Source organism: Quercus robur, chromosome 3 (genome assembly GCF_932294415.1).
Source record: "Quercus robur chromosome 3, dhQueRobu3.1, whole genome shotgun sequence".
NCBI lineage: Eukaryota > Viridiplantae > Streptophyta > Magnoliopsida > Fagales > Fagaceae > Quercus > Quercus robur.
Genome location: NC_065536.1, coordinates 36709101 through 36729004, shown reverse-complemented (window position 1 = coordinate 36729004; position 19904 = coordinate 36709101).

Below are 19904 nucleotides of genomic sequence, written 5' to 3'. Positions count from 1 at the left end.
AAGTGAGGATAAGCTAGCTTGGAAAGGGTCCTCTAATGGTGATTTCAGCTCTAAAGGTGCATAGTTGCTAGCCACTAAGCCTTCAGAAGTTGTTCTTTTCCCGGGTGCATAGATATGGAAACTAACTACCCTCCCCAAAATCCAAATGTTTCTCTGGTAGTGTATGCACAAGAGTGTGGGGGTGAGGTGCTGCTTGGCAGAAAGAGGGCTGAACATACCCACAATCTACCCTTTATGTCACACGGAGCCCGAAACCATCAGTCATGCTCTTCGAGATTGCACAATTGTGAAATCTGTATGGCAGCACTTAGGCCAGCAGAGATTGAACCAACATTTTTATTCTCAGGAGCTGAGAGATTGGCTCATTTCAAACGCAAATCTCAAGGCTCCTTTCAATGCTAATGGAATCCCTTGGAATGTTGTTTTTTCTTTTGCTGTTTGGCTGATTTGGAAGCAATGAAATCAAGTGGTTTTTAACCACAAGAGTCCCAATCCGAATATTTGTAGGTTGATCAAGATGCAAGCCACTGAGTTTTTCCTTTGCATTAACAGACCAAAATGCAACCACCAAATGATCACAAAACTCATTAAATGGGAAAGGCCTGAATTGGGCTGGCTGAAGCTCAATACTGACAGGTCATTTGATGATTTGTTGGGGAATGCTGGAGGGGGTGGACTGATTAGAGATGAGCAAGGGCAATGGGTAGCGGGTTTCACCAAAAAATTTATGAAGATTAACAGTTTCATGGCAGAAGCTTGGGCTCTCCGAGATGGTCTTGTTCTATGCAATCAAATGAAGGTGTCTAAGGTCATTGTTGAATCAGATGCCAAAGCTATAGTAGATGCTCTGAATAACTGGGGCTCTAACAACTCAGCGTTCTCTCCTCTCTTCAATGACTGTAGACAGTTGGCCTCAAATATTCCCCAGGTAGTTTTTAGGCACATTTATCGCGAAGCTAACTCTTGTGCAGATCGGCTTGCCAACCCGGGTCGTTTGCAACAATTAGATTTTGTTTTACATTCCCGTCCGCCTGTGGACTTAGCTTCTTTTGTCTTGGCAGATTTCCAGGGAGTGTACTCTAAAAGGCTTGGACCTGCTCCTCTGTTTTCTTCTTAGTTCAATATAATGTTTCCTTTTCACCAAAAAAAAGAAAAAGAAAAAAAGAAGAAGAAGACCAGCCATCGACAAGTTGCAAATGAGAACATTGAGCCTTCGTATAGAAGTGAGGCGGTAAAACAAAAACATGTTCACATGGACACAGTGATAAGTGATAACGACTAGAGTCTAGAGGTCGTTAAACGCGTTGCATGCATAAACTTTGAATTTGAATTGAACTCTTTATATTAATCTTAATGGAGTATTTAGGTATGACTATATGTGGATTGGTACATAATAGTGACAACTGACTTGACTTTACCAAGAGAAAGAGAAGTATTCATGCCAACGATGCCATGGTCCAACGACAACGTAGTACATGCATCATCTTCCTCCTCCCTACGCGTCTCCTTCTTTGTATTTCCTCTCACAAAACCAAAGACACGCTCTTATAACAGCGCGTGTCTACCCATATATAACATATTTCAAAATAAATTTTATGTTATTTTTACAATAATTTTCGATGATAAACATGATATTAGTAGTTATGTGGGATAAGTGAAAAATGATAGATAAAAAAAGTGAAAAATAATATTAGTAGTTTTGTGGGTTCAAATTATAAAAATTAATAAAAACTTTCCAACTAAGCTTTTTATGGTAAAACGTAGCCATAGCACTATATCCACCATTAACAACAGAGGCAATCCAAAATAAATTATGATTTTTGCCTCACTCTTAGGAACCGAAAAATACATGCCACTGGATTTTTGCGCATTGGGTCGCCTATGTCAAGGGCGCGTGGGACAGTCTCTCACCAAAGGAGATAAGCTTCTTTAGACTTGCTCAAAGTCCTTAGAGAAGGACAAGTTCAAAAAAGCAGTGTAAAGTAGAGTGTGCCTGATTCTCACTAGTCATAAAGATGGCAAAAGGCACCTTACTTACTTTAAGCTTCACTTCCAGCTTCTTTCCTAAACATAATTCACACATGGTCTATAAATTTATGACGAGCTTTTCACAATATAGCAAAAAGTTATTACTTTAAGCTTCACTTCCAGCTAACTTCTCGAATACGAGGTCTATAAATATATTCGTCCCATTTTGCTTCTGGAATTACCAAACCAGAGCAGAAGTTATTTAGTTTTTCTTAGAATATTAGCAAACATGAGCATGTTGCCAGCTTTCTCTATTCCTATACTATTTTCCCTCCTAATTTTCACCTTCTCTATTGTACGTAACCAATTTTCTAAACTCATTCGTCCATCAATCATGTATAATAGCGTAATTTTGATTGCTTTCCATCTGAAATGGACTTGCAATTACCTCCTTTACCGATCATTCCCCATGCATTATCAGCATGCGATCCCAAAGATCAGTGAAGAAGCAAGCATAGCCCGGTTCAAGTGCAAGCCGGGGGATACCGAAGAAATAGAATGTGCAGTTTGTTTGTGCAAGATTGAGGAAGGAGAAGAGATTAGGGAGCTGAGATGTGAGCACCTTTTTCATAGAGATTGCTTAGATAGATGGGTTGGATGCAAGCGTGCAACCTGTCCCCTTTGTCGTGGCTCTCTAGTTCCACGTAAAATTGTCACTGAGCTTGGAGTAGAAGTGCTTCATTTCAATTTTTGTTCTTTCAGTTCCAATGAACATCACCGAGAGACATGGTGGCTACGATAAATCATTGCTAAAGCCAGTTATGCTAAATTAATGCATATTGTAATTTAATGCTAGTTTGAGTTCATGATTATTAATTCCTAATTCTAGTAATCTAATACAGACAACCTAATTCTTCTAGCATTTTATATATATGTTCTAATCCAATTCCTGAAGTATTTTCAGATGATCAGTTCACAACTGTACTAGTAACCTCCGAGTTATATATATGTGCGCGCGCAGTAGCTAGTTTAAGAGAGCAAATATCAATTGATAATTTGATAAATAATATAACCCCTTGTTTGTTACTGTTTTGGGCAATTGTATTGCTGTTCCAAACTAGTTATTTATATTGCAGTAACTTCATTACACCGACCTGTCTTTCTTTCTTTCTTTCTTTCTTTCTTTATTTCCCTCCAATGCTAATTATTATACGTCTACGGAATGGCAGAGCGCGGTTCTATTTTAGCATAAATACTTGAGATAGCCTAGCTAAATCATATTTGTTTAACCCTCTCTCTCTCTCTCTCTCTCTCTCTCTCTCTCTTCAGAATGTCCCAAAAATGTATATATACTTGCATGAAGTATTTAGTACGTATGAAGCTCTCTATTTTTATTTTTACAATAATCCTCATATACACACATCACACACCATCCAATAATAATATTTTCAAATAAGATTTTTCAAAATAAAAAATAGAGAAAGTTGCACTATATTATCCTAACATATACAACTATTAATTAGTTACCCAACTCTCTCTCTCTCTCTATATATATATATATATATATATATTTTTGGTTGATAAAGTTACACTACTATGTTTAAATGTATGGAAGTTTTGAGGGAGATGAGAGGAGAATAGAAAAGAAGACCATAATAATAAAAGGCAGAAGAGAGGAGGGGACTAGAATAGGGACAATGGCAAAGCAAAGAATTTTTTCTATGGAGGGCCAAGCTAAATATAATAATTTACAAAATTCTTAAGTTAAATAAAATATTATTATATAAGTTAGCTTTAATTAATTCAATAAAGTTGTGTTCTAGGTTTTTTCATGGAACTAAAACTATTTATAATACCATTAACTACCCAGGAGAGAGCACAGCAGTAATATGGAAGCATAAACAATGATAAAATAGTTGATAAAGAAGAAAATAGAAAAATAGATATAGTCAAAATAAATTAAAACAGGATATGGAATATGAAAACTGAAACAAATAAAATTTTACTTGAAAATACTTCTGTCTTTGATTAAAACTGAAAACTTCTGTCTTTCTTACAAGCTTTGAAAATAAACACTGTCTGAAGAGTTACAAGATTACAAAGTAAAATTTGTAAAGGGTTATAAGATTATATCTGTCTAGAAGGGAAAGGTTACAAGATTACAAAAGAGAAAGGATTACAAAAGTCTTTCTGAGGGAGAGGGAGAGAGAGAGCTATCTTGGACCTAAGCTGGACCTTAGGATTGAATTGGAAATTTGGACATGCCTTCTGTCTTCGAAGTCTGTCCTTTTATAGATGGAGTAAACCATGGTAAGTCTTTAAAAGTAACCTGAGTTAAGCAAAGTGAACTCAAGTTAATCTGTCGGTAGAATCTTGAACAGTAAAAGTCTTCAAAAAGTAACCTGAGTTAAATAAAGTGAACTCAAGTTAATCTGTCGGTAGAATCTTAAACAGTAGTCTATCTAGCACTTTGTCCGGGTACGCAAGCTTGTGAATAGTAGTAACTTTAAATGCTTGTCTGTACTTTATTGGGTCTATCTGAGAATCTTCGTACGAACTGGCAATAACTTTGGAATTCTGGAATAGTTGTGACTTTTAAAATTTGTTTTGTCCTTGTCTGAATTCTTTTTACACATGCTTATGAATAGTAGAAATGACTTGGGAACATATGTTTGTGTCTGTTGGAAACTAAACTGGCTCAAGGGGATAGTGACCTGGCTTAGTTGTCTATCTTGTCTGTTAAACCTTTCTGATCACCACTTGAATACACTGTTATTTTTGACCTTGTATCCTGAAGGGATATTGTCTCTATTGAGACGCCTTCATGCTCCAACCGAAATTTTAAAAATTTCTATTTTGGCAGAATTTGGTCTGAGATCTTAGCCTTAGAATGGCTATCTTGCTTGCCAGGCAATTGACCATTAATTTTAAAATTAACTAATTAAAGGCCATTATGAAAGTGACAATGAAATGGGAATAAATATATGATGAGAAAGGACAACAAAGAACTAAAAGTTATGATCCTATAGTACAAGACAAAGATCCTGGCTAAGAGATAGGAAAAATAATGGAAAGATACGTAAGAACAAAAGAAAGACTAGAATAGTCAACAAAAGTAGGAAAATAATTAATTTTTTTTTAATATATATATATATACCTATATATATACACATACTCAAGTATATACATACTTAAGTACTGCTACTGGGTAGAATAGTATTATCTACCATTGTAGGAGGAATCTCATCATCATCTATCACTAAGTCTGCCATTGTAGGAATCTCATCATCACTTTTATCCTTTGAGATGGAAATTTCTTTTAATAAGTGTATATCCTTGGGGAATGGGGGTAGGAGGAACTTAAAGAACACTTCTGTCTCCAAAATATTAGTACATATTCCATTATCTGTCGTGAAGAAAGGGTAGATTAAAGCCAAAAAAGGATTTCCTAATATAACTTTAGAGGACAACTTATCTATTAAGAAGAAAGGTGTTCTGAACTTGATTCCATTATTATATATGTATATCTTAGTTAGTTTATTACTTATTTTAAGTCTATCACCATTAGCTTGAGTTAATCTGTCAGTTGTTGATTCATAATACTTAGAGGGTATTAATCCTTCTTGTATGCAATTCATATCAGCACCTGAATCAACAAGGGCAATAACTGTTAATGAAAATTCTTTATGAACTACCAAAGTTATCTCCATGTACCACTTTTGAAATATAATTCTGTCAATTATATTTAAATAATCATCTTTATCCTCTTCTTCTTTATGAGAACTTTCACCAGTATAATTATGTCTGTCAAGAAAAGAGGAGTCTATCAGAGGTTCATTACAATATTTAATTCTATCTTTTATGCCAATTATTTTGCGTAGTTATCTATTCAACCATGCCTTTTAATATGAAATTTTATGATTTTAAATTTTTCAGTTCATTTTTTAGGTTATTAATATCTATTTGTAGGTCTGTCACAGTTATGGGTTTATTGGGTTTAAATCTATCAGTAATTTTAGTAAAATTATAAGTTGACTTATAATCTTTTAGAGATATTTCGAATCTATCAGCTTCAGTTAAAGATTCTTTTAATTTAGATAAATAATCTTTTTTAGACTGTAGATCTGGAAGTTTATCTATTAAATCCATTATTATGTCTTCTTGTTTTGTTAAGACATATATTTTTAATTTTCTTTGACAATAACAATTATCAGGATTATTACAGTTACATAATTTAACTTTTTCATCATGTGAAGAAACATCTGTAGAGGATGATGAAGTGCTATTACTATTATCTATCTGGTAAATTTCATTATCTGTTTCATCACTATCTATCAGTTCTATTATACTCATTAATTTATCCTTTAATTTTCCTGATATATTAAGTTTATTTATCTTTCTTTGAAAGTTACAATATCTGCTAATGTGTCCTTTTTTCCCACATTTGAAGCAAGTAATGTTACTTTCCCTACGTCTATCATTCTTTCTTTTGGATTCTTCTTTCTTGTCTTTAGACTTATCTTTATAATATCTTCTATTATTGTTCTTATATCTATCACTTCTGTCATCTTTCTTGTCTTTTCTTCTTTTTCTAGAGGGAGCAATTAATGGATCAAAACCATATTGCTCACAAAAAGTTCCTAGCTCTTTTTTAGCAAATCTTTTTTCTTTTTCTATTTGGATTTTTAGCCTTAAGTCATTACATAGCCATAGACCTGTTTTATTAATTGAAGATATTATGTCTCCATATGTTAGGCTAGGATAGTCTATAGTTCCGTCATTATTAACTATATCAAGTCTAACTTTCTGAGCAAAGAAATAAGGTAAACCAGCAATGAATTTTTCTTTCTAGTAGGACTGTTGACAATCATTCCTACTTAAAACTTTTGAAATAAAAACATCTTTATACCATCTAAAATCTAAAAGTTGCAGACATCTTAAATTAATTAAAACATCTAAAGCTCTTTCTTTATATTGATTGGGATCACCAACAAAATGTTTAGTTATAGTAAAAATTAAAGTGTTAACTGCATCTTGTGAAGGCTGTCTATCTGTCATTATAACACTTCCATCTGTTTCTCTTTTAACAGCTGTTAATATTCTATTTTTGTCATCATTATTTAAATAATGATCCCACCAGCCTTTCAACTGGCCAGTAAAACCAGTGACAATTAAATGAGCTATCTGATGGCCCCGTTTTCCATGATTCTTATAAACATTAGTGAGCAAAGTCATTTCATGTAAAAGGTTTATTATTTCATATTCTGACATACCATCAATATTCCATTCATAAATTAAATCTGGCGAATAAGACGAATTGACATAAGTATGTCTTTCTTCAAATTGTAAATCAGGGGGAGTAGGTTTAGGATACCAATTCTTTCTGGGGTATAAATCTTCAATTCTTCCTTTTTTACGATCTTACGATGAAGATGCTAAAGTAAATTTATTAATTTGTAATTTATTTGTGAATTGTGATTCCAAATTATTTATGTTTGTCAAATCTGTCAATTGATTTTCTTCTGATTCTTCATCCTCTGAAGAGTCAGTTCTTCCTATTGTATTTAATGTTATAATATTCTTATTTTTTAATGACTCCATATCCTTTAATGATTCTAATTTCATTAAGTCTAATTTTTTATTTATTTCATTAAGTAAATTATCAGTTTTCTCTGTCATGGGTTTCTTTAAAGGTGCTCTAAGGTGAGGAGGTATTTCATGAGGGATAAACAAAGGGGTATTAGACGTTTTTTTTTTTTTTTTTTTTTTAATTTTATTTTATAGAAGTGGAAGGGGGTATTATTCTGTCCTCTATGTCTTGTAGCTTTTGACCAATAGTTCTCAGATAGGTATTGGTGTAATTGTTCTGTTGAATTATACTATCTAGGTTCTTATTATCATCACTTAGGCTAGGTCTTTTGATGGGTGTAGCCAATACTTGGACTCCACTATTTTAACTCAATATAATTGATTCAAATGGTGGATAAGTCTGATACACTTTCTCATGATTTTCTGTCTTTGTCCCTGACAATATTTTTTCTATTACACTTATCTTTTTGTTATGATAGTCCAAAAAATCAAAGAAACTAAAGTGTGTCTGTAAGTCAGTCATCATTCCAAAATACTTAGTTCTTAAATTATTTCTTTCTTGTTCATTATATTCTTCAAAAAATTGATTCTTTCTGTCATTATTTTCAGGTTTTAAATAATCATATTTTAGTAGTTCTTTATCTAAAACAAATTCTTTAGATAAAATATTAATTTGTCTATCATCTATAAATCCTAATATATCTGTGTGGGTAGGAGAATCAGGTTGAGGTTGAGGCTGATAAAGAGGTTGGTGAACATTAGGGGTAGTTTGTATGGTATCTGTCGGATAATAAGCTGTTTCTATCTGGACAGGGGTTTTCTTAGTGTTTATAGGGGGAAGGTGTATAACTGGAGGAAGATTCTGGGGAGGTAAAGGTCTGGAATCAGAGAAAGGTGTCCTAGAGGAAAAGGAGCTTCTAGGGGTAAACATCATAGGGGTCTTTCTGCCTGTAGAACTATTAGGTCTTATGAGACTATCAGTATGTCTGTCATTATTATTAAAAGAAATAACAACTGTACCATCTGTATTTTGGGCTATGAAATCTGGTTCAGTGTTTTCTATATTTGGTGTGGGGGCAATAGCCTCAAGCTGCCATCTTTCAGGAAGGGTTATATCTTTCCACTATATTTGTTGAGGTACCCGTAATCTAGTATATATTCCGGGTTGAGGCTTGCAGAAGAAGAGTTTGACCTTTAGGGGAAGGATCAACTATGGATTGGGGGTCTAAAGTGGTTTTCATCAGTTTATAATAAATCTTGTAAATAATAGCTAAAGGTTCTGAGCCTTCCTTCATGTAATAGCCATTTGTTTTTATATTCAAAGTTAAAGCATCCATAATATTTTTGTCAGATAGGCTTAAAGCAAAGTTAGGATAACAATTAAAATATACTGGTCCTTTATGTAAACTTGTCTCCATCATTCCTAGGAGTGAGTCATTAAATCTTAAATGTCTATCATCTCTTAAGCAAAGTAAAACATTTGCATTTAAAGCTTCTCTTGTTAATGGTTTAACAGCTACTTGAACCAAACCAACATGTAAAAATGCATATTTTTCTCTATGTCTGTCAATTGAATCTATTGAGAATAACTGAATTGTTTCATATTCATTAAATAAAGAGTAAGTTCTTTCAACAGTTTTAATGGTGTAATCTGTCAAGAAAGATAATTTAGAAAAAGTAGTCTGTCTGTAGATTTTATCAATTCTTTCAGTTGGTATATTCCATTTATTCCATTCTAGTAAATTTCTGTCTATATCTTTCATGCTAAATTCTTTAGAATTAACTATCTTATCACTTTCCATGTTCAAATTAGTGTGTGCCTGTCCTAAGTGTGTCCTAGCAACAGATAATAAGCGACTAAACATATTCATTCTATTTCTGAGCAATTAATAATTACTGGCGGAACTATTACTAACCACTGGTATCCTTGCTATTGGGACCACCTCCTCGGGAAACTCCATTGCGGGACCACTCAAACAACGCCTGTCCGTCGGCTACAACAAAGGGGCTGACCAACGCGAAACTATGGTTTGCCAACGAGTCTTTAGGTTGACCAACGCTAACAAGGAGCAAGTAGTGGCTATGTAGTAATAAAATTCCTAGTAACTTCTTAATTGCAAAGAAATAAAACTCATACACCTACCATCCATGGCTCTGATACCATTAACTACCCAGGAGAGAGCACAGCAGTAATATGGAAGCATAAACAATGATAAAATAGTTGATAAATAAGAAAATAGCAAAATAGATATAGTCAAAATAAATTAAAACAGGGTATGGAATATGAAAACTGAAACAAATAAAATCTTACTTGAAAATACTTCTGTCTTTGATTAAAACTGAAAACTTCTGTCTTTCTTACAAGCTTTGAAAATAAACACTGTCTGAAGAGTTACAAGATTACAAAGTAAAATCTGTAAAGGGTTACAAGATTATATCTGTCTAGAAGGGAAAGGTTACAAGATTACAAAAGAGAAAGGATTACAAAAGTCTTTCTGAGGGAGAGGGAGAGAGAGAGCTATCTTGGACCTAAGCTGGACCTTAGGATTGAACTGGAAATTTGGACCTGTCTTCTGTCTTCGGAGTCTGTCTATTTATAGATAAAGTGAACCATGGTAAGTCTTCAAAAGTAACTTGAGTTAAGTAAAGTGAACTCAAGTTAATCTGTCGATAGAATCTTGAACAGTAAAAATTTCATGAACAGTAGTCTATCTGGCATTCTGTCCGGGTACGCATGCTAGTGAATAGTAATGGCTTAAAACCTGTTTGTATCTGTCTGGACTGTAATGGATCTGTCTAGAAGCTATTCATGCATGTTGGTGAATAGTGATCTGTCTTCTGTGAATAGTGATCTGTCGCTGTTATTTGTTCGGAAGAGTATTCTGTCTGTCTGTGCTTTCTGTCTATTTGTTTATCAATTTGTATCCACGTAGTTATCATAATCTAGCGGATTAGAGTTATCCTCATACTGCTCATGCTCGTGGAGCACTCTATAATCATTATATAGGGCACAATATGAAATAAGAAGGAAAACAGGAACATGATCCTTAGCTGTCATCAATCTGGGATCCTTGACAATCCTTCTTTTCCCAATAAGCCTTCCTACTGAAGGTCTTGGACCATACACAACTATCCTGTTGGTATAACCATATAAATGGAAACCTCTGTCTAATTCTTTTTGTACTTCATAGATCTTGTTACACATGAAATTAGACCATTCTTTAGCTAGAGCATCTGGATCATCCAGTGATAAATAAGTATCTCCTATATACCAGTTGTATTCAGGGATACCACCCCAATCATGGATAAGGACTAAAATGTGTGCTGGCTGAGCTTCCATATAATAGCTAGTATCCCAAACTGGAAGAGTACTCCAGATTTCCATCTTCATATAATTAAGTCCTCCAATCTGTGCTGCTACTTCTTGGATGACTTTGGGGAATAAACTAATCTGAATTGCAGAAGTTAGAATTAATTTGCTAATAAACCCTGCTTCTAGCATTTCAAATAACTATAAGGGATCACAAATTACTAGATCCTCTGTCTCTGTGTTGATAAGTAATCCCGGGTAGGGATTAAATATATCTCCTGTTCATTCATAAAATCTGTCTGAATTTCCAAAGTTCTCATACCATTTAGCTTTATGAGATAACCATATATCACCTGTCATGTCTTCTGTTCTGATAAATGCTGCAGAGACTAATACTTTAAAAAGATACATCCATCTATCATAAGAACTTGTTATAGCTTTATGAGTTAATATATTCTGTTGGATTTCAGGGGGTAAGGTTCTAATAGCAAGTCTTGTTTTTTGCTGAATCTTAGGGTGGAGATTTGAAAAGCTTGTTCCCATAAGATAGCTTTTTAGAGACTGTATATCTGTCTTTGTGGAGCTTGAATCTCCATCCTCCTTGCCAGGGAGTTGACAACCGAGTGCTTCAATAAATGCCCCGGTGCTAACAAGATGTAATTCCAAAGCCTGAAGGGTCATTTGGAATAAGGGTTTCTGTCTAAGGGTGAATGCTTCCTGTAAATTATCAAGTAGTTTAATATGAAGAGGAAGGTCTATAAATTCTCCATCTTGAAACATAAGGTCAGTGTCGAGCACTTTTTGCAGAATTACACTTTTATCACCACATGAATACATTGCCTCTGCTAGCAACGTATCCTGAAGGGATATTGTCTCTAATGAGATGCCTTCATGCATATCCGAAATTTTTACTGAAGGCTTTCGGATACCTCTGGGTTGCATCGCTGGTGCCTTGCCCTTGTCTTTTTGAGAAGATCTTTTATTCATAGTAGTCTGCAAATGGGTTTTGGGAAAAGGATTACGTCTTGAAAAATGATTTTGAAAATAAATATTTTCTTTTGAAATTCTTTTGCCAATGTCTTTCTATGAAATTCTTTTAAAATATTTTATAAGAAACGCAAGAAAAGCATTTATAAAACAAACAACATTTATAAAACAAACTTTTCTTTGTACACTTTTGTGCTCTTGCTGAGTAGCAACAGTATTAGAGTAGTCATGATGGGGTCTGTCAAGGTAAGTGAGATTCAGAATATTTCTTAAATCTAGTATGATTCTATTCATACATGTACTACTATATATCTCATCTTGTGAGAATATGTGAAATAAAGTTTCTTCGTAAATTCTTTCATTAATAGGAAAATCTATCAAGGGATTATAATTAATTTTGTTTGTCAGGAAATTAAATCTGTCATTATTCAAGAAATTATCACAATTAATGTTTTCTTTAATGATTAATAAAGGAGAGTTTGTCAAAGCTTCTTTTATTAAAATATCTGTTGTATGACTATTTAAAGATACTATAAAGGGTGTAAATATGTCATTTATTATAATTTTGTTTGGTACTTCTATCATACTGTCAATCCATATATTATTAGTCCATGCATATTGATTATAAAAGATTGTGTCCATATTTCCATCTTTTATGCCTTTTCTACTAAGTACTCCTGTAGATTGGACTTTATGTTGGTACTTATGCAAAAAAGCAATAGGAGAATAAGAACATATCTTTGTCTCTTTGTCTTGTTTATCTTTCTTTTTGTCATTTTCTGTCAATTGATTAACAAGTAATATTTCTGTTTTTAAAGATGACAAACTTGTTTCAGCTTTATTAATTCCTCTTTCGTTGATATCTGTTAAAATAGTAACTTTTTTGAAAAAGTGTTTTTCTTTCAAAACAGGTGGTACAATGAATCTAAAGAATATATCTTTTCCTAATACATTAGTTTTAATTCCTTCATCTGTCACTAAAAATGGATAAATTAAAGCCATAAAAGGAAGATCTTTAATTAAATCAAAGGTTGTTTCAAAATATGCTCCATCTGGTATTTTGTAGTTAATTATGAGGATTTTACCATTAACCTGTGTTAATCTTTCAGATGATTTTTCATAATACTTTAAGGGTATACAATTCATGTTAGCACCTATGTCTATTAAAGTAATTTTTGTCAAGGAAAACTCTTTAGTAATTACCAAAGTAATTTCTGTATGCCATTTTTGAAAAATTACTTTGTCAATTAAACTTAAGAAATTCTGTCTATTGGCATCATCATTATCATCAAATTTTCTATCTATGGGATTAGAAAATTCTTTTAAATTTATTATTTCCGCAATATTTTGCTCATTTATGTCTATGGAATTTTCTTCTTTAATTTCCTTAATTTCATATTTTACCATTTTTGCTTCTGTCATTAAGTCTTGTAAAGCTACTGGTTTTACCATTTTTATTTTTTCTTTCTTGTCTTTTCCGTTCTTTCTACAATCTGTAACATGGTGTCCATATTTCTTACACCTAGTACAAGCAATAGGTATTTCTATAGAATCTTTCAATGTTGATAAATATTCTTTCTTGTCTTTATGGTGATTAGGTAGATTTTCTATCAGTTTTATTATTATATCTTTTCGTTTAATCTTAAGTGGGTTGGTTGATTTTAACTCTTTCTTTACTTGATCTATTTCTTTTTGACTAACATTAAATATTTCCATTAATTCATTTGTTATATCTTTCTCAAATTCTAATTTATTTATTTGTTTAACAATTTTATTATGTCTGTCACATTGTTTTTTAGTATGCCCATATTCCTTGCATTTATGACAAATAGTATTACTAACATGTCTGTCAGTTTTCTCATTATCTGATAACTCAGTAGTATTTAAAACTGTTATATCCTTTTCTATTTCTCTTGTCTCTATTGGTAAATTTAAAATTTCTATCTTTTTAGCCAATTCTATTAAACTGTTTTTTTTAGTTCTATCAATTGTTTTAAGTCTCTCATCAATTTCTTCTTTAAAACTATTACTCTTTTTGGAACTATCTTTTCTTTCTTTGTTGACTACTTTTACTACAATATCTCTTTCTATCTCTTTTGTATCTAACTTCCTATGTATTATCTCATTATTTTGTCTTTCATACAATTCTTTTGAACTATCATCATTATTTCTAGGACTATCTTTTGTCTTTTCTAGACTATCATCTTTTTTCTCTTTCTTTGTCATGTTTCTTTGTTTTACTATGTCTTTTCCTATATCTAATCTTTTACGTAGAGTTCCATCTTTTGAATTGGTTTATTGACTTTCTATTCTTTCTAACATTTCTTTTACTATACCTTTCTTTATTATTCCTTTTTCTTTGTCTCCTTCTAGCTTCATCTTTTGTATTGTATCTATTATGTCATCTTTCCCATCATTATTTTCTTGGCTTTCTATTGTTTCTATTGAACTTCTAACTTTTATTACATCTATCATCTTTTGCATTTCTTGGCTATAGTCTCTTCTATTACTATTTATGTATCTGTCGGTGCTTACAATTAAGCTATTATGCCAATTATTTGTCACTAAAGATTATCTTTGATGGGGTTCAAATTCTATTTCTTTTTTCAAAGGTGAATTTAAAGCTTTCATTCTTTCATAGAGGTCCAAAAAACTATCACTTTTCTTTTCAACTTAAGTATATATAGTGGATCTGTCAATATTTTCTAAAGATTCTAATTTTCTATTAATTCTGTCTAAAAAACTATTATTGTGTTTATTAGTCTGTCGGTTGAACCAACATTTTTATTCTCAGGAGCTCAGAGATTGGCTCATTTCAAATGCAAATCTCAAGGCCTTTTCAATGCTAATGGAATCCCTTGGAATGTTGTTTTTCCTTTTGCTGTTTGGCTTATTTGGAAGCAATGAAATCAAGTGGTTTTTAACCACAAGAGTCCCAATCCGAATATTTGTAGGTTGATCAAGATGCAAGCCACTGAGTTTTTCCTTTGCATTAACAGACCAAAATCATTACAAGAAAACTGAGCAATTGCGGCGGGCGTATTGTGGCGCTTTATTGGCCCGCTGCTGTACATGAGACCTATTGTGGCGTTCTATATGTCCGCCGCAATAGCTCTAGTATTTTGCGGCGTTCTACAGCGGCGGGCCAATGACCCGCCGCAATAAACCTGTTTTAGCGGCATTCATCTTAGATATAGCAGCGGGTCAATGAACCGCTACAATAACTCAAGTAATTTGCGGCGGACTACAGCGGCGGGCGAATGACCCGCCACAATAGACCTGTTTTAGCGGCATTAATCTTAGATATAGCAGCGGGTCATATGTACTCCTTTTTGCGGCGGGTTGGACTGCCGCAATAAACATTTAAATTTCCCTCTATTTTTTTGTCTTCCCATTTAAAGATCAAATAGTAAATTACACCCGATTGACATGAAAATTGGCATGCATGTTAAGAACATATAGAAAATGTGATCCAACGGTTGGATTTTCAAAATTTGAATTCAACAATAAGTTATTAGTTTGTGTAACATTTTTTAGAGTTACATCAAGTGTAACTAGAACCCAACGATATATTTCTTAATTCGATGTGAATTTTGACAAATGTACTGTTAGATTACATTATCTTCATATATTTTTCATGCATACAAAATTTCAAGTTGATCAAAGATTAATAGTCATGTCATCAATTAATTATTTAAATTCAAGTTTTTGTAATTTAAAATAATGCATAAAAGATGAGTTTAAAGATCAAATGGTAAATTACACCCGATTGGCATGAAAATTGGTATGCATGTTAAAAAAAAATAGAAAATGTGATCCAACGGTTGGATTTTCAAAATATGAATTCAACAATAAGTTATTGGTTGGTGTAACATTTTTTAGAGTTACATCAAGTGTAACTTGAATCCAACGCTATATTTCTTAATTCGATGTGAATTTTCACAAATCTACCGTTAGATTACATTATCTTCATATATTTTTCAAGCATACAAAATTTCAAAGTGATAAAAAATTAATAGTCATGTCATGAATAAATTGTTTAAATTCAAGTTTTTATAATTTAAAATAACGCATAAAAGATGAGTTTAAAGATTAATGGTAAATTACACTCGATTGGCATGAAAATTGGCATGCATATTAAGAACATATAGAAAATGTGATCAAACGGTTTGATTTTCAAAATATGAATTCAACAATAAGTTATTGGTTGGTGTAACATTTTTTAAAGTTACATCAAGTGTAACTTGAACCCAACGCTATATTTCTTAATTCGATGTGAATTTTGACAAATCTACCGTTAGATTACATTATCTACATATATTTTTTACGTATAAAAAATTTCAAGGTGATCAAAGATTAATAATTATGTCATCAATCAATTGTTTAAATTCAAGTTTTTGTAATTTAAAATAACGCATAAAAGATAAGTTTAAAGATCAAATGGTAAATTACACCCGATAGGCATGAAAATTGGCATGCATGTTAAGAACAAATATAAAATGTGATCCAACGGTTGGATTTTAAAAATATGAATTCAACAATAAGATATTAGTTGGTGTAATATTTTTTAGAGTTACATCAAGTATAACTTGAACTCAACCCTATATTTCTTAATTCGATGTGAATTTTGACAAATCTACCGTCAGATTACATTATCTTCATATATTTTTTACGCATAAAAAATTTCAAGGTGATCAAAGATTAATAGTTATGTCATCAATCAATTGTTTAAATTCAAATTTTTGTAATTTAAAATAACGCATAAAAGATAAGTTTAAAGATCAAATGGTAAATTACACCCGATAGGCATGAAAATTGGCATGCATGTTAAGAACAAATATAAAATGTGATCCAATGGTTGGATTTTAAAAATATGAATTCAACAATAAGATATTAGTTTGTGTAAAAATTTTTAGAGTTACATCAAGTATAACTTGAACCCAACCCTATATTTATTAATTCAATGTGAATTTTGAAAAATCTACCGTCAGATTACATTATCTTCATATATTTTTCAAGCATAAAAAATTTCAAGGTGATCAAAGATTAATATTCATGTCATCAATCAATTATTTAAATTCAAGTTTTTGTAATTTAAAATAACGCATAAAATATGAGTTTAAATATCAAATGGTAAATTACACCTGATTGGAATGAAAATTGGCATGCATGTTAAGAAAAAAATAGAAAATGTGATCCAACGGTTAGATTTTTAAAATATGAATTCAACAATAAGTTATTGGTTGGTGTAACATTTTTTAGAGTTACATCAAGTGTAACTTGAACCCAACCCTATATTTCTTAATTCGATGTGAATTTTAACAAATCTATCGTTAGATTACATTATCTTCATATATTTTTCATGCTTACAAAATTTCAATGTGATCAGAGATTTATAGCTATGCCATCAATCAATTGTTTAAATTCAAATTTTCGTAGTTTAAAATAACGCATAAAAGATGAGTTTAAAGATCAAAGGGTAAATTACATCCAATTGGCAAGAAAATTAGCACGCATGTTAAAAACATATAGAAAATGTGATCCAACAGTTGTATTTTCAAAATATGAATTCAACAATAAGTTATTGGTTGGTGTGACATTTTTTAGAGTTATATCAAGTGTAACTTGAACCCAACCCTATATTTCTTAATTCGATGTGAATTTTAACAAATCTATCGTTAGATTACATTATCTTCATATATTTTTCATACTTACAAAATTTCAATGTGATCAAAGATTTATAGCTATATCATCAATCAATTGTTTAAATTCAAGTTTTCGTAGTTTAAAATAACGCATAAAAGATGAGTATAAAAATCAAAGGGTAAATTACATCCGATTGGTAAGAAAATTGGCATGCATGTTAAAAACATATAGAAAATGTAATCCAATAGTTGGATTTTCAAAATATGAATTCAACAATAAGTTATTGGTTGGTGTGACATTTTTTAGAGTTACATCAAGTGTAATTTGAACCCAACCCTATATTTCTTAATTCGATGTGAATTTTGACAAATCTACCGTTAGATTACATTATCTTCATATATTTTTCATGCTTACAAAATTTCAATGTGATCAGAGATTTATAACTATGTCATCAATTAATTGTTTAAATTCAAATTTTCGTAGTTTAAAACAACGCATAAAAGATGAGTTTAAAGATCAAAGGGTAAATTACATCCGATTGGCAAGAAAATTGGCATTCATGTTAAAAATATATAGAAAATGTGATCCAACAGTTAGATTTTCAAAATATGAATTCAACAATAAGTTATTGGTTGGTGTGACATTTTTTAAAGTTACATCAAGTGTAACTTGAACCCAACCCTATATTTCTTAATTCAATGTGAATTTTGAGAAATCTACCGTTAGATTACATTATCTTCATATATTTTTCATGTGTACAAAATTTTAATGTGATAAGAGATTTATAGCTATGTCATCAATCAATTGTTTAAATTCAAATTTTCGTAGTTTAAAATAACACATAAAAGATGAGTTTAAATATCAAAGGGTAAATTACATCCGATTAGCAAGAAAATTGGCATGCATGTTAAAAACATATAGAAAATGTGATCCAACAGTTGGATTTTCAAAATATGAATTCAACAATAAGTTATTGGTTGGTGTGACATTTTTTAAAGTTACATCAAGTGTAACTTGAACCCAACTCTATATTTCTTAATTCAATGTGAATTTTGACAAATCTACTGTTAGATTACATTATCCTCATATATTTTTCAAGCACACAAAATTTCAAGGTGATCAAAGATTAATAGTCATGTTATTAATCAATTATTTAAATTCAAGTTTTTGTAATTTAAAATAACACATAAAAGATGAGTTTAAAAATTAAATGGTAAATTACACCTGATTGGCATGAAAATTGGCATGCATGTTAAAAACATATAGAAAATGTGATTCAATGGTTGGATTTTCAAAATATGAATTCAACAATAAGTTATTGGTTGGTGTGACATTTTTTAGAGTTACATAAAGTGTAACTTGAACCCAACCCTATATTTCTTAATTCGATGTGAATTTTGAACAAATCTACCGTTAGATTACATTATCTTCATATATTTTTCATGCTTACAAAATTTCAAGGTGATCAGAGATTTATAGCCATGTCATCAATCAATTGTTTAAATTCAAGTTTTTGTAGTTGAAAATAACGCATAAAAGATGAGTTTAAAGATCAAACGGTAAATTACACCCGATTGACATGAAAATTGGTATGCATGTTAAGAGCAAATAGAAAATGTGATCAAACGGTTAGATTTTTAAAATATGAATTCAACAATAAGTTATTGGTTCATGTGACATTTTTTAGAGTTACATCAAGTGTAACTTGAACCCAACCTTGTATTTCTTAATTTGATGTGAATTTTGACAAATCTACCGTTAGATTACATTATCTTCACATATTTTTCATGCTTAAAAAATTTCAAGGTGATCAAAGATTAATAGTTATGTCATCAATCAATTGTTTAAATTCAAGTTTTCATAATTTAAAATAACGTATAAAAGATGATTTTAAAGATCAAAGGGTAAATTACATCTGATTGGCAAGAAAATTGACATAAATGTTAAAAACATATAGAAAATGTGATCCAACGGTTGGATTTTCAAAATATGAATTCAAAAATAAGTTATTGGTTGGTGTGACATTTTTTAGAGTTACATCAAGTGTAATTTGAACCCAACGCTATATTTCTTAATTCGATGTGAATTTTGACAAATCTACCGTTAGATTACATTATCTTCATATATTTTTCATGCTTACAAAATTTCAAGGTGATCAGAGATTTATAACCATGTTATCAATCAATTGTTTAAATTCAAGTTTTTGTAGTTTGAAATAACACATAAAATATGAGTGTAAAGATCAAACGGTAAATTACATTCGATTGGCATGAAAATTCGCATGCACGTTAAAAACATATAAAAAATGTGATCCAATGGTTGTATTTTCAAAATATGAATTCAACAATAAGTTATTGGTTGGTGTGATATTTTTTAGAGTTAGATCAAGTGTAACTTGAACCCA